We start from the raw sequence: 14856 nt of genomic DNA, 5'->3' as shown, positions 1-14856 counted from the left end.
TGATGCTGCTTGGCCTGCTGTGTTCATCCAGCCCTGCACCTTGTTGTCTTGGATTCTCCAGCATCTGCAGTTCCTACTACACCTGTTCTTTCGTTCACCGCTACAGTGTCAGATCGGTTTTCCTGGGAGTTAACCCAAGGAAAGTGACAGGCCCAGACAGTGCCCCTGGTTGAGCACTCAGATCCTGTGTAGATTTCCACATTCTTCTCTATTCTTTCACACCATGTGCTCCTGGTTGTCAAGGCCAGTGTTTGTAGCCCTTCCTTACCTGCTACAATGGAATGGCCTACAAGGTTCTTTCACAGGCAGTTAAAGAGTTGTTGCCCAAGAGGAGCACTTCAGCCTTTTCCTTGGTGTTCTTCCCTTGTGTAACAGACAAAAGGCAGCAACTTGATTCAAAATTCAATTAAACAAACCCTTCTTTATTTAACTCTTTGGGTATCAAAATAAAACATATTTGTTGTAACATTTACTTCTTACTTCATCTAACAACTTCAATTTTAACTCACTTCATTTGACTTCACTTTAACTTAATTCATGTTTAATTCTAACTCAACAAGTTTGGTTTGAAACAAATACCACCCTGATTGGAGTGAAGCAGCCAACTTTCGCTCTTAGTGTAGATCTTGCCTTGTGGTTCTTTGTCTCTCTGAAGATAACTTCAGGGTACGTAGGTCACATGAATGTGGGTCTTGAGTGCTCACTATGGAAAAATCCTTTGTGCTGCTACCTTTAACCCAAAGCGTGCTGACTCTTTCAGAAACTTCTCTGGCACTCAACCAAAGAATTGACCGAAACCCGATCACGATGTTTGATCCCAACCATTGGAATTTACCAAGTTGTAAACAGTCACATACCATGCTCCACATAAGGTAATATTGGTGCCAGTATGTCTAGAAGGTGACCATGACATCTTCCTTATTTAAGATAACAAGGTGTGGAGCTGGAGGAACGCAGCAGACCAAGCAGCATCAGAGGAACAGGAAAGATGATGTTTCGGGTCTGGACCCTTCTTCAGACACGGTGGAGGGGAAGGGGACTCTGAAATAAATAGAGAGAGAAGGGGAGGCGGATGGAAGATGGATAAAGGAGCAGATGGATGAAGAGGAGACGGACAGGTCAAGGAGGCGGGGATGGAACCAGTAAAGGTGAGTGTAGGTGGGGAGTTAGGGTGGGGGTTGGTCAGTCAAGGAAAGACGGACAGGTCAAGGAGGCGGGGATGAGGCTGGTAGGTAGGAGGTTGAGGTGGGATGGGGGTTGAGGTGGGAGGAGTGGATAGGTGGGAGGAAGGACGGACAGGTTAGGGAGGTGGGGACGAGCTGGGCTGGTTTTGGGATGCGGTAGGGGGAGGGGAGATTTTGAAGCTTGTGAAGTCCACGTTGATACTATTGGGCTGCAGTGTTCCCAAGCGAAATATGAGGTGCTGTTCTTGCTCCTTTATCCATCTTCCATCCGCCTCCCCCTCTTTCTCTATTTATTTCAGAATCTCCTTCCCCTCCCTCATTTCTGAAGAAGGGTCCAGACCTGAAACATCAGCTTTCCTGCTCCTCTGATGCTACCTGGCCTGCTGTGTTCCTCCAGCTCTACACTGTGTTATCTCAGATTCTCCAGCATCGGCAGTTCCTACTGTCTCAGAGTTTAAACTAGCTTGACCAAAGTTCCCAGCATGCTCAATTGTACCTCTTAACTCATCTTTTTGCCATTTCCCCTGCTGACCACCTGCCTGAGTCAAGCACATTGCTGGTTCTGGGTTTGTTACATACAGTAATGGGTCTGAAAGAGTTAATGTTGGAGACTGCATCAAGTTCCACCCAATCTGATGGTATCATGCTGACTTGCATGGGGATTAGGTGGAATATCTTCGGATGTTGGGGAGTGCAGACTTAAAACCATTGCTGATCTTATAGTCTTAGTAACACCAACTAGTGAATTTAATCAAAACCTAATTGTTATCAAACAATAAAATACATCCTGTCAAGAGAGGGGATAACAGATTTCTGAAGAAGGGTCCAGACCCGAAATGTCCCTGTGAAAATGAGGGATAGAAAGGGCAAGATTAGGGAACCATGGATGACAGGTGAAATTGTGAGACGAGCAAAGAGGAAAAAGGAAACATACATAAGGTCTATGCGACTGAAAACAGACGAAGCTTTGGAAGAATAACGGGAAAGTAGGACCAATCTGAAATGAGGAATTAAGAGGGCTAAAAGGGGTCATGAAATATCTTTAGCAAACAGGGTTAAGGAAAGTCCCAAAGCCTTTTATTCATACATAAGGAGAAAGAGGGTAACTAGAGAAAGGGTTGGCCCACTCAAGGACAAAGGAGGGAAGTTATGTGAGGAGTCAGAGAAAATGAGTGAGATTCTTAACGAGTACTTTCCATTGGTATTCACTGAGGAGAGGGACATGACGGATGTTGAGGTTAGGGATAGATGTTTGATTACTCTAGGTCAAGTCAGCATAAGGAGGGGGAAAGTGTCGGGTATTCTAAAAGGCATTAGGGTGGACAAGTCCCCAGGTCTGGATGGGATCTATCCCAGGTTGCTGAGGGAAGCGAGAGAGGAAATAGCTGGGGCCTTAACAGATATCTTTGCAGCATCCTTGAGCACGGGTGAGGTCCCGGAGGACTGGAAAATTGCTAATGTTGTCCCCTTGTTTAAGAAGTTTAGCAAGGATAATACTGGTAATTATAGACCGGTGAGCCTGACGTCAGTGGTGGGGAAGCTGCTGGAGAAGATACTGAGGGATAGGATCTATTTACATTTGGATGAAAATGGGCTTATTAGTGATAGGCAGCATGGTTTTGTGCAGGGAAGGTCATGTCTTACCAACTTGATAGAATTCTTTGAGGAAGTGACAAAGTTGATAGATGAGGAAAGGGCTGTAGATGTCATATACATGGACTTCAGTAAGGCATTTGATAAGGTTCCCCATGGTAGGCTGATGGAGAAAGTGAAGTCACATGGGGTCCAGGGTTTACTAGCTAGATGGATAGAGAACTGGCTGGGCAAACAGGAGACAGAGAGTTGTCGTGGAAGGGAGTTTCTCAAAATGGAGAACTGTGACCAGTGGTGTTCCACAGGGATCCGTGTTGGGACCACTGTTGTTTGTGATATGCATAAATGGTCCCGAGGAAGGTATAGATGGTCTGATTAGCAAGTTTGCAGATGACACTAAGATTGGTGGAGTAGCAGATAGTGAAGGAGACTGTCAGAGAATGTAGCAGAATATAGATAGATTGGAGAGTTGGGCAGAGAAATGGCAGATGGAGTTCAATCCAGGCAACTGCAAGGTGATGTATTTTGGAAGATCCAATTCAAGAGCGAACTATGTGGTAAATGGAAAAGCCCTGGGGAAAATTGATGCACAGAGAGATCTGGGTGTTCAGGTCCATTGTACCCTGAAGGTGGCAACGCAGGTCGATAGAGTGGTCAAGAAGGCATACGGCATGCTTTCATTCGTCGGACGGGGTATTGAGTACAAGAGTTGGCAGGTCATGTTACAGTTGTATAGGACTTTGGTTCGACCACATTTGGAATACTGCGTACAGTTCTGGTCACCACATTACCAAAAGGATGTGGATGCTTTGGAGAGGGTGCAGAGGAGGTTCACCAGGATGTTGCCTGATATGGAGGTGCTAGATATGAAGAGAGGTTGAGTAGATTAGGATTATTTACATTAGAAAGACAGAGGTTTGGGGGGGACCTGATTGAGGTCTACAAAATCATGAGAGGTGCAGACAGGGTGGATAGCAAGAAGCTTTTTCCCAGAGTGGGGGACTCCATTACTAGGGGTCACAATTTCAAGGTGAGCAGGGAAAAGTTGAAGGGAGATATGCGTGGAAAGTTCTTTACGCAGAGGGTGGTGGGTGCCTGGAACGCGTTGCCAGCGGAGGTGGTCGAGGCGGGCACGATAGCGTCTTTTAAGATGTGTCTAGACAGATACATGAATGGGCAGGGAGCAGAGGGATACAGATCCTTGGAAAATAGGCGACAGGTTTAGATAGAGGATCTGGATTGGCGCAGGCTTGGAGGGCCGAAGGGCCTGTTCCTGTGCTGTAATTTTCTTTGTTCTTTGTTCTTTGTCAGCTTTCCTGCTCCTCTGATGCTGCTTGGCCTGCTGTGTTCATCCAGCTCTACACCTTGTTATCTCAAATTCTCCAGCATCGGCAGTTCCCACTGTCTCTGTCAAGAGAGGAGCATCTTTTTTGTTAAGAGTTACCTTGGGGTTGTTTTTGTCCCTGTTAAACAAATAGATCTTACCTTTGACCCAGTCCAAGGTAAAAGGATTGGTGCCACTATCCTGCTCCCCTCCAATACCATGTAATCAGCAGTGGGTTTTGTTATTTAATACCACAGAATATTCATAGAATCCCCACAGTGTGGAAACAGGCCATTTGGCCCATTGAGTCCACACCAGCCTTCTGAAGATCATCTCACCTTATCCCTGCTATCCTGCCCCTCCCATGGCTAATTCAACTCGCCTACACATCCCTGCACAGTGCGGGCAATTTAGCATGGCCAATCTATCTAACCTGCACATCTTTGGACTGTGGGAGAAAACTGAAGCACCTGGAGGAAACCCAAACAGACACATGGAGAATGTACACACTCAGACAAGGCTGGAATTGAACGCTGGTTCCTGGTACTGTGAAGCAGCAGTGCTAACCACTGAGCCACCGTGCCACCCCAAGAGTGCAGGTGAAAAAATCCCTCAGGAGCCAGGATAAGAAATTCCGATTTGGCCATATCTATGGTTGCCCCATCGGTCTGCTCTCAATTATCAGTGGAGTGATGGACAGTTTATTGACAGTTTGACCAAATTACACTTACTCAACAAAAACCTGCTCTCTGACTTTCAGGTTGGATGCTGCTGGGGCAGCTCAGTTCCTGACCTCATTGCAGCTTATCCTGAGCACGTACGGGGGAGCTCAGAGAAACTGAGGCTGACTGCCCTTGGCATTGGGGTGGCATTTGACTCGGTATGGCATCGAAAAGCCTGGGAGACACTGGGGTTGGTGGGAATCAAGATGGGAATTCTCTGCTGGTTGGGGTTGTGCTTGGCACATGGGAGGATGGTTGTGATTGTTGGGGGTCGGTCGGCATGACTCGGAGGCGTCTCTGTGGGTGTTCCTTGGGGGTGTGTCCTGGGCCTGGCCACCATCAGCTGCTTTGTCGGTGGCCTTCCCTCTATTAAGAGAGTGTTGGGTAGTGTGTTTACTGATGGTTGCATGGTGTTTGACACCGTTTGCGGGCTCATAAGATGCTGGAGCAATCTGTGTCCTGGTGCGGTGAGACGTGGACAGTGTCCAGACTTGGGTTGGTAGGTGTTGAGTGGCATTCCCTGCCACATGAGTGCTGGGCATCTACCATCTCCAAAAATGAACAAGGGTAGGACTTACACAATTAACTGTAGGGCCTCAGGTAGTGTTGTGGTACAGAGAGACCTAGGAGTCAGGTACATAATTCTTTGAAGTTTTCATCGCGTATAGATAGGATGGTTAAAAAGGTGTTTGGTATGCTTGCCTTCATTGCTCAGTCCTTTGAGTGTAGGAGTTGGGATGTTATGTTGAGGTTGTACAGGACACTGGTGAGGCCTCTTCTGGAGTATTGTGTCCAGGTCTGGTCACCCAGTTATAGGAAGGATATTATTAAACTGGATAGGGTTCAGAAGAGATTTACCAGGATGTTGTTGGGTATGGAAGGTTTGAGTTATAAAGAAAGTCTGGATAGTGTCAAGCTTCTTGAGTGTTGTTGGGGCTGCACCCATTCACGTGAGTAGGAAGTATTCCATCACACTCCTGACTTGTAGATCAAATTACTGCAGATGCTGGAATCTGTTCTGAAAACAAAATCTGCTGGAGATCAAAGTGGGTTAGGCATCATCCATGGAGAGAGACAGCAAGCTAACATTTCGAGTCTAGGTGACCCTTCATCAGAGCTGAGGTGAAGTGTTGAAGGGGGATTCCTGTCGGAGGGAAGAACAAAATCTCTTCAGAGGACAGGCATTGGAGAGTCAGGAGGTGAGTTACTTGCCGCAGTATTCTTACCCTCTGACCTGCTCTTGTAGCCACTGTGTTAATGTGGTGAGACCTGTTGAGTTTCTGGTCAATGGCAACCCCAAAGGATGTTGGTAGTGGGGGATTTAGTGATGCTAACACCATTAAATATCAAGGTGCAATGATTAGATTGTCTCTTATTAGTGATGTTCATTGCTTGGACTTGTGTGATATAAATGTTACTTCCCACTTGGCTTTCTAAACTTGTATATGTCCAGGTGTTGCTGCATTTGGACACGAACTGCCCCATTTCTGAGGAGCCATGCCTGGTACTGACATTATGCAAAATCTTCAGTGAACCTTCCCACTTTTGACCTCATCATGGAAGGAAGTTCATTAAAGATGAAAATGGTCGAGCCGAAGGCACTACCCTGAGGAACTCCTGCAGAGATGTCCTGGAGCTGAGATGACTGACCTCCAACAATCACAACCACCTTCCTGTTTAGGGGAGGCGATGGCCTAGTGCTACTATTGTTGGACTGCTAATTCAAAGATCCAGACAACAGTCTGGGACCCCGGGTTTGAATCCCGCCATGGCAGATGGTGGAATTTGAATTCAATAAATATCTGGAATTAAGAATCTAATGATGACCATGAATCCATTGTCGATTGTCGGAAAAACCCACCTGGTTCACTAATGTCCTTTAGGGAAGGAAACTGCCATCCTTACCTGGTCTGGCCTACATGGCCAGGGAATGGGCAGGGAGCAGAGGGATACAGATCCTTGGAAAGTAGGCGACAGGTTTAGATAGAGGATCTGGATCGGCGCAGGCCTTGAGGGTCGAAAAGCCTGTTCCTGTGCTGTAATTTTCTTTGTTCTTTGTTCTATATGTGACTCCAGACCCACAGCAATGTGGTTGACTTTTAAGTGCCCTCTGGACAAGTAGGAATGGGCAATAAATGCTGCCTAGTCAGTGACACCCTCATCCCATGAATGAATAAAGAAAAAAAAATGTCAGCTATGACTCCAACCAAGGCTGTAATGATGTCAGGAGCTGAGTGGCCCTGGCAGAACCCAAACTGGGCATCACTGAGCAGGTTATTGCTGAGCAGGTGCTGCTTGATAGCACTGTTACTGACACCTTCCATCACTTTACTGATGATCGAGAGGAGACTGATCAGGCGGTAATTTGCCGGGTTGGATTTGTCCTGCTTTTTATCTACAGGACATACTTGGGTAATTTGCAACATTGTCGGGTAATAGAACATAGAACATAGAACAGTACAGCACAGTACAGGCCCTTCAGCCCACGATGTTGTGCCGACCTATTATCCTACTAAGATCAAACTACCCTGCATACCCTACATTTTACTATCCTCCATGTGCCTATCCAAGAGTCGCTTAAAAGTCTCTAAAGTATCTGACTCCACTACCACTGCCGGCAGCGCATTCCACACGCCCACCACTCTCTGTGTGAAGAACCTACCTCTGACATCTCCCCTCGCCCTTCCTCCAATCACCTTAAAATTATGCCCCCTCGTAATAGTCATTTCCGCCCTGGGAAAAAGTCTCTGACTATTCACTCTATCTATGCCACTCTATCTGTGCCTCTCATCATCTTGTAAACGTCTATCAAGTCACCACTCATCCTTCTTTGCTCCAATGAAAAAAGCCCTAGCTCCCTCAACCTTTCCTCATAAGACCTGCCCTCCAGTCCAGGCAGCATCCTGATAAATCTTCTCTGCACTGTCTCTAAAGCTTCCACATCTTTCCTGTAACGAGGTGACCAGAACTGAACACAATATTCCAAGTGTGGTCTAACCAGAGTTTTACAGAGCTGCAGCATAACCTCATGGCTCTTAAACTCAATTCCGCTGCCAATGAAAGCTAACACACCATACGCATTCTTTACAACCCTATCAACTTGGGTAGCAACTTTGACGAATCTATAGACGTGGACCCCAAGACCCCTCTGCTCCTCCACACTGCCAAGAATCCTGCCATTAACCCTGTATTCTGCTTTCAAATTCAACCTTACAAGATGAATCACTTCATATTTTTCTGGGTTGAATTCCATCTGCCACTACTTTGCCCAGCTCTGCCTCCTATCAATGTCCCGTTGCAATCTACAACAGCCCTCCATGCTGTCCACAACTCCAACAACCTTCGTGTCATCGGCAAACTTACTGACCCACCCTTCCACTTCCTCATCCAAGTCACTTATAAAGATCACAAAGAGCAGAGGTCCTAGAACAGATCCCTGCGGAACACCACTGGTCACTGAGCTCCAGGGTGAATACTTTCCATCTACTGCCACCCTCTGTCTTCTATTGGACAGCCAGTTTTGTATCCAGGCAGCTAAATTGCCCTGAATCCCATGCCTCCTTACAGAAGTAAAACTGACCGATCTGTAATTTCCAGGATTATCCCTATTCCCTTTCTTGAATAAGGGAACATTTGCCACCCTCCAATCATCTGGTACAACTCTAGTGGACAGTGAGGACGCAAAGATCATTGCCAAAGGGGCAGCAATCTCTTCCCTCGCTTCGCATAGCAACCTTGGGTATATCCCGTCTGGCCCAGGGGACTTGTCTATCCTCATGTTTTTCAAAATTCCTAGCATGCCCTCCTTCCTAACATCAACCTGTTCAAGCATATCTGCCTGTTTCATGCTGTCCTCACAAATGTCAAGGTCCCTCTCACTGGTGAATACTGAAGCAAAGTATTCATTAAGGACTTCCCCTACCTCTGACTCCACGCACAAGTTCCCTCCACTATCCCTGATTGGCCCTACCCTCACTCTGGCCATCCTCTTGTTCCTCACATAAGCACAGAATGCCTTGGGGTTTTCCTTGATCCTATCTGCCAAGGTTTTCTCGTACCCCCTTCTAGATCTCCTAAGTCCATTCTTCAGTTCTTTCCTGGCTACCTTCTCAACCTCTAGAGCCCTGTCCGATCCTTGCTTCCTCAACCTTAGTAAGCTTCCTTCTTCCTCTTGACTAGATGTTCCACATGTCTTGTCATCCAAGGTTCCATCACCTTACCATCCCTTCCTTGCCTCAGTGGGACAAACCTATCCAGTACTTGTAGCAACTGCTCCCTAAACAACCTCCACATTTCTATCATGCATTTCCCTGAGAACATCTGATCCCAATTTATGCTCTGTAGTTCTTGGCTAATAGCATTGTAATTCCCCCTCCCCAAATTAAATACTTTCCCATACCATCTGCTCCTATCCCTCTCCATGACTATAGTAAAAGTCAGGGAGTTGTGATCACTATCACCGAAATGCTCTCCCACTGAGAGATCTGACACCTGGCCTGGTTCATTGCCAAGCACCAAATCCAATATGGCCGCTAGTTGGCCTATCCTACATATTTAGTCAGGGATCATCCTGGACATACCTGACAAAATCTGCTCCATCTAAACTATTTGGACTAAGGAGGTTCCAGTCGAAATTGGGGAAGTTGAAGTCACCCATGACAACAACCCTATTACCGCTGCACCTTTCCACAATCTGTCTCCCAATCTGTTCCTCAGCGTCTCTGTTGCTATTGGGGGGTCTATAGAAAACTCCCAATAAAGTGACTGCTCCTTTCCTGTTTCTGACTTTCACCCATACTGACTTAGAGGACAAACCCTCCTCGACGACCTCCCTTTCTGCAGCTGTGATTCCATCCCTGATTAGCAATGCCACTCCCTGACCTCTTTTACTCCCTCCCTATTTCTTTTGAAACATCTAAACCCCGGAACATCCAACAACCATTCCTGCCCCTGTGATGTTCAAGTTTCCTTAATGGCCACAACATTATAGCTCCAAGTACTGATCCATGCTCATCAACCGTATTCCTGACCCTTCTTGCATTAAAATAGACACATTTTAACTCAAGGTGAGAGCGGAAAGGTGTAAGGGGGAAGGTAAAGGAACCTAAGGGGCAACATTTTCACACAGAGGGTGGTGCATGTATGGAACGAGCTGCCAGAGGAATTGGTGGAGGCTGGTACAATTACAACATTTAAAAGGCATCTGGATGGGTACATGAATAGGAAGGGTTTAGGGGGATGTGGCCAAATGCTGGTAAATGGGACTAAATCAGTTTAGGATATCTGGTTGACACAAATGTGTTGGACCAAAGGGTCTGTTTCCGTGATGTATAACTTTATGACTCGTGGTACACCAGTAACTAAGGGTCAAAATTTCAAGATTGCCAGCAAGAGAGCTTGGAGTGAGATGAGGAGAAACTTCTTTACTCAGAGAGTTGTTCAGATTTTGAATACAATGCCTGGGAGAGTGGTGGAGGTGGATTCCATAGGAGGTTTCAAAAGATATATATTTGGTATATGGATACATATTGAAAAGGGCTGATGTTAGAGGGCTATGGAGATAGGGATGGAGGATGGGACTAGCTGGGTAGCTCTTTCAGGAGCCGGTACAGACATGATGGGTTGAATGGCCTCCTTCTGTGCTGTAAAATGCTGTGATTTTAAGTCACTTTGATAGTTTTCTGGAAGACATGAAGCTATCTAACTTTTTAAGCACCTCTTCATTTTCCAGTCTGATTGTTGGATGGTCGACTTTTCAAGTTTCTACTTTGGATTCTTTAAAAATTGCTCAGTTTCTATTTCACATTCTGTGTCTTCAATGACTTTTCCCCTGACTATCATTCCTTCCATAACACCTTTTCAACATTTTAATATGACACACTCCATGATGCTTTCTCCTCTCTGGAGTACTTGCTATGTTCTAGACATCACTGTGATGTTTTTTGATTTAATACAGTCCATAGAACTTTGCTTTATATCGAATTCTAAATGTTATATAATCACCTGATAAATTTCATCCAAACGAGATCATGCTTTTACCTCTACCTTCAATTTACCTGCTAACTCTTTTAGTTAATCGTCAGTTAAAGCTGTTAAATGAGCTGTTTACTTGAGAAAGGATGTACTGGCACTGGAGGGGGTGCAAAGGAGGTTCACTAGGTTGATTCCGGAGTTGAGGGGGTTGGCTTATGAGGAGAGACTGAGTAGATTGGGATTATATTCATTGGAATTCAGAAGATTGAGGGGGGATCTTATAGAAACATATAAAATTATGAAGGGAATAGATAAGATAGAAGTAGAGAGGATGTTTCCACTGGCAGGTGAAGCTAGGACAAGAGGGCATAGCCTCAAGATTAGAGGGAGCAGATTTAGGACTGAACTGAGAAGGAATTTCTTCACACAGAGGGTTGTTAATCTATGGAATTCCTTGCCAAGTGAAGTAGTTGACGCTACTTCAGTAAATGTTTTTAAAAAAAAGGTAGTTTTTTTTGAACAATAAAGGAATTAAGGGATATGGTGAGAACGCGGGTAAGTGGATCTGAGTCCACGAAAGGATCAGCCACGATCTTATTGAATGGCGGAGCAGGCTCGAAGGGCCAGACGGCCTACTCCTGCTCCTCGTTCTTATGTTCTTTATGCTCTTATGTTATAATCCACTGTTACATCTTCCACTTACAGAAAAAATCCTTGCAACATTAACCCTAACCCTATCTTCAAATTCCATTCATTAACCTTCACTATAACATAGCTGCCTTGAGGAAAAGCCAGGAGAATGGTACTAAAGAATAACATGGGTGCAGGCACAATGGGCCACATCACCTTCATCCGCACCATAACAATCCTGTGGTTCTGTGATTTATATCCAGAGTCTCTCCTTAGTCTCTACTTGAGGAACATAGGAACAGGAGTAGACCATTCAGCCCATCAAGCCTTCTCTGCATTCAGTGCGATCATGACTGATTAAACAATTCAATATCTCTTCCCCTCTCCATATCCATACCCTGCACACCACTGGGAATCAGAAAGCTATCACTCTCAACCTTAAACACACTCAAAGACTGGGCTTCCACAGGCCAGTGTAATGGAGAATTCTAAAGGTTACAGTCCTCTGAGTGAAAAGAAATCACTTCATCTTGGTCCCTAGGGGCCTCCTCTTTATTTTTAAATTGTGCCCCCTCTGGTTCTAGACTGCCCAACAAGGGGAAACATCTTATCTCCCTGTACCCTGTCTACCCTTTTCAGTATTGTGTCGGTTAAAGAGGTCACCTCTCATTCTTTGAAACTCTGGAGAATACAGGCCCAGTTTGTCCCAATTTCTCTTCATTGGATAGGCCCACTGTCCTGGGAACAAGTCTGGTGAACCTTCATTGCACTCGCTGTATGGCAATAATATCTTTCCTGAGATAAAGAGACCAAACCTGCATACAGTACTCCACATTTGGTCTAATCAAGCTCCTGTATAATTGAGACTTCACTGCTCCTCTACTCAAATCCTCATGTAAAGGCTAACGTTCCATTAGCCTTCCTAAGAACCTGTTGTAACAGCGCATTAGCCTTCGGTGATTTATTGTCAAGGACACCTTGGCTGCTTTGTACCTCGACATTTTCCAACCTCTTACCATTTAAGGAATACTCAGCACATCTGTTTCTCTGACCAAGTTCGATAACCTCATATTTTTCCACATTATATTCTATCTACCATGTTCTTGCCCATTCACTAAACCTGTCCCAATCCTGAAGCAGCTTTTCACCTTCCCAACGCACATGCCAACTTCTGGTTCTGAGGAAGGGTTACCGTACCCGAAACGTTAATTCTGATTTCTCTTCGCAGATGCTGCCAGACCTGTAGAGCTTTTCCACCAACTTCTATTTTTGTTACATTCCAACTTAGTTTTGTACCATCCACAAATTTGGAAATATGATATTTTGTCCTCACCTTCAAATCATTGATAATTACTGTGAACAGCTGAGGCCCAAATACTGGTTTTTGAGTGCCCCACCAATCGTAAACTGAAACCTGGCTCAATAGAACTTATTTTATTTGTGTTTTCCTTTGACAAGGGTTGTCTTTACTACAGTCCAAGTTGAGGATGCAGTTGTGTCGTGTTAATGTCACTGGCCCAATAATCCAGTGACCCAGGTTAATGTTAAACCCATTTCCTTGCTCGATCTTTCTTCTCACAGAATCATAGATTTGTTATGTGCAGGAGGTCATTCGACCCATTGTGCCTGTACTAGCTCTTCACACAGGCACTGTTACCCAGTGCTGAGCTCCTGCCTTTTCCCCAAATCCCTGCACGCCATTACTATCCAAATAACCATCCATTACCGCCCCCGACAACCCCCAATCCTCTGCTTCCCCCAATGCTTTAGTTGAACCTGCCACCACTTCCTTGCTGTTGTAGTCTATGGCCCCTATTAATAAAGCTGTGGACACTGTATGCTGTGCCATCTTCAGTGATCTGCGCACATGTACACTCAGCTCCCTCTGCTCCTGCCACACCCCCTTTAGAATTGTACCCCCTATTTAGTGTTGTATTTCAACATTCTTCCAACCAAAGTGCATCACCTCACATTTCTCTGCATTGAATCTCAAATGCTACCTATCCACCCACTCCACTGACTACCAATGTCCCTTTGGAATTCCAAACAGTCCCCCTCACAGTTTACAATTTTTCCAAGTTTTGTGTCATCTGCAAACTTTGAAACTGCCTCTGACACGCTGAGATCCAGATCATTAATACATACCAGGAAAAGTAACAGCCCCAATACCAACCGCTGGGGGTCTCCACAGCAAATGTTTGAACTTGTGTTTATTAAAAAGCAAAGACCACCTCAGGTTTGAAGATGAATAATTATTAACCTTGATTTAAATCTAAGACAGAATTTTTCTGTGAGTCATTTTAAAGAATTGAGTCCCCAAGTAAAATGTAGGGTATGCAGGATAGTTTGATCTTAGAGTTGGATAATAGGTCAGGACAACATTGTGTGCTGTACTGTTCTATGTTCTTTGTTCAAATAGGGTTTTGGGAAATACCACACAGTATCATAGAATCATCGAATCCCTACAGTGTGGGAACAGGCCATTCGGCCCAACAAGCCCACACCACCCCTCTGAAGACCATCCCACCCAGACTCATTCCCCTACATTTCCCATGTCTAACCCACCTAACTTAAACATCCCTGGGTACCAAGGGCAATTTAGCATGGCCAATCCACCTAGTCTGCACATTTTTGGACTGTAGGAGGAAACGGGAGCACCCGGAGGAAACCCACACAGACATGGGGAGAATGTGTCAAAATCACTGGAGTTCTGTTACATGAATCTGATCTAGTTAGTATGGCAGGAACAGGAGATGTTTGGGAAGGCAATTGGAATGTTTGCATTTATTGCAAGGGAAATAGATTAATAAAAGGGGAAGTTTTACTCCAGTTCATTCAGGCATACATAACACCATACCTAAGCTCTATAGAAAGACACCATCAAATTTTTCAGACTGGGAGGTGAAGCCAAAGTAAGCCATTGAGCTTTTAGAGAAAAGAATTTTCTGCTGTGATCTACAAAGAAGATCTCCCAAAGATCCCTCTGTACCTCAGAGCTTCCTCATGTCCTGCTGCTTCAATTATTCAGGGCATTTGGTGAGAGTACAGCTTAAATACTCTGCGCAGTTTTGATCATCTTATTTTATTAAGGAAGCAAGCAACTGCATACGCAGTTCAGAGGAGCTTTACTCGAATGAGGGAGTTGTCTGATGAGGGACGGTTGGATAGACTGGGCTTATTTCCCTTAGAGCTCAGGAGAGTGAGGGGGGAGTTGATTGAAGTGTATCAGTTCCTGAATGGCCTGGACAAGGTGGATGTGGGAAAATTATTCCTCTTGTATGTCAGTCCAGAACAAGGGGATAATGCTTTAAAATTAGGGCCACCAGGGCAGAGATGAGTACTGACCCTCTGACAGTGCGGCACTCCCTCAGTACTGACCCTCTGACAGTGCGGCACTCCCTCAGTACTGACCCTCCGACAGTGCGGCACT

This window comes from Rhincodon typus, chromosome 10, assembly GCF_021869965.1.
Source record: "Rhincodon typus isolate 14 chromosome 10, sRhiTyp1.1, whole genome shotgun sequence".
In the NCBI taxonomy this organism is placed as follows: Eukaryota; Metazoa; Chordata; class Chondrichthyes; order Orectolobiformes; family Rhincodontidae; genus Rhincodon; species Rhincodon typus.
The sequence above is the reverse complement of the archived record's forward strand: the minus strand, read 5'-3'. Positions refer to the sequence as shown.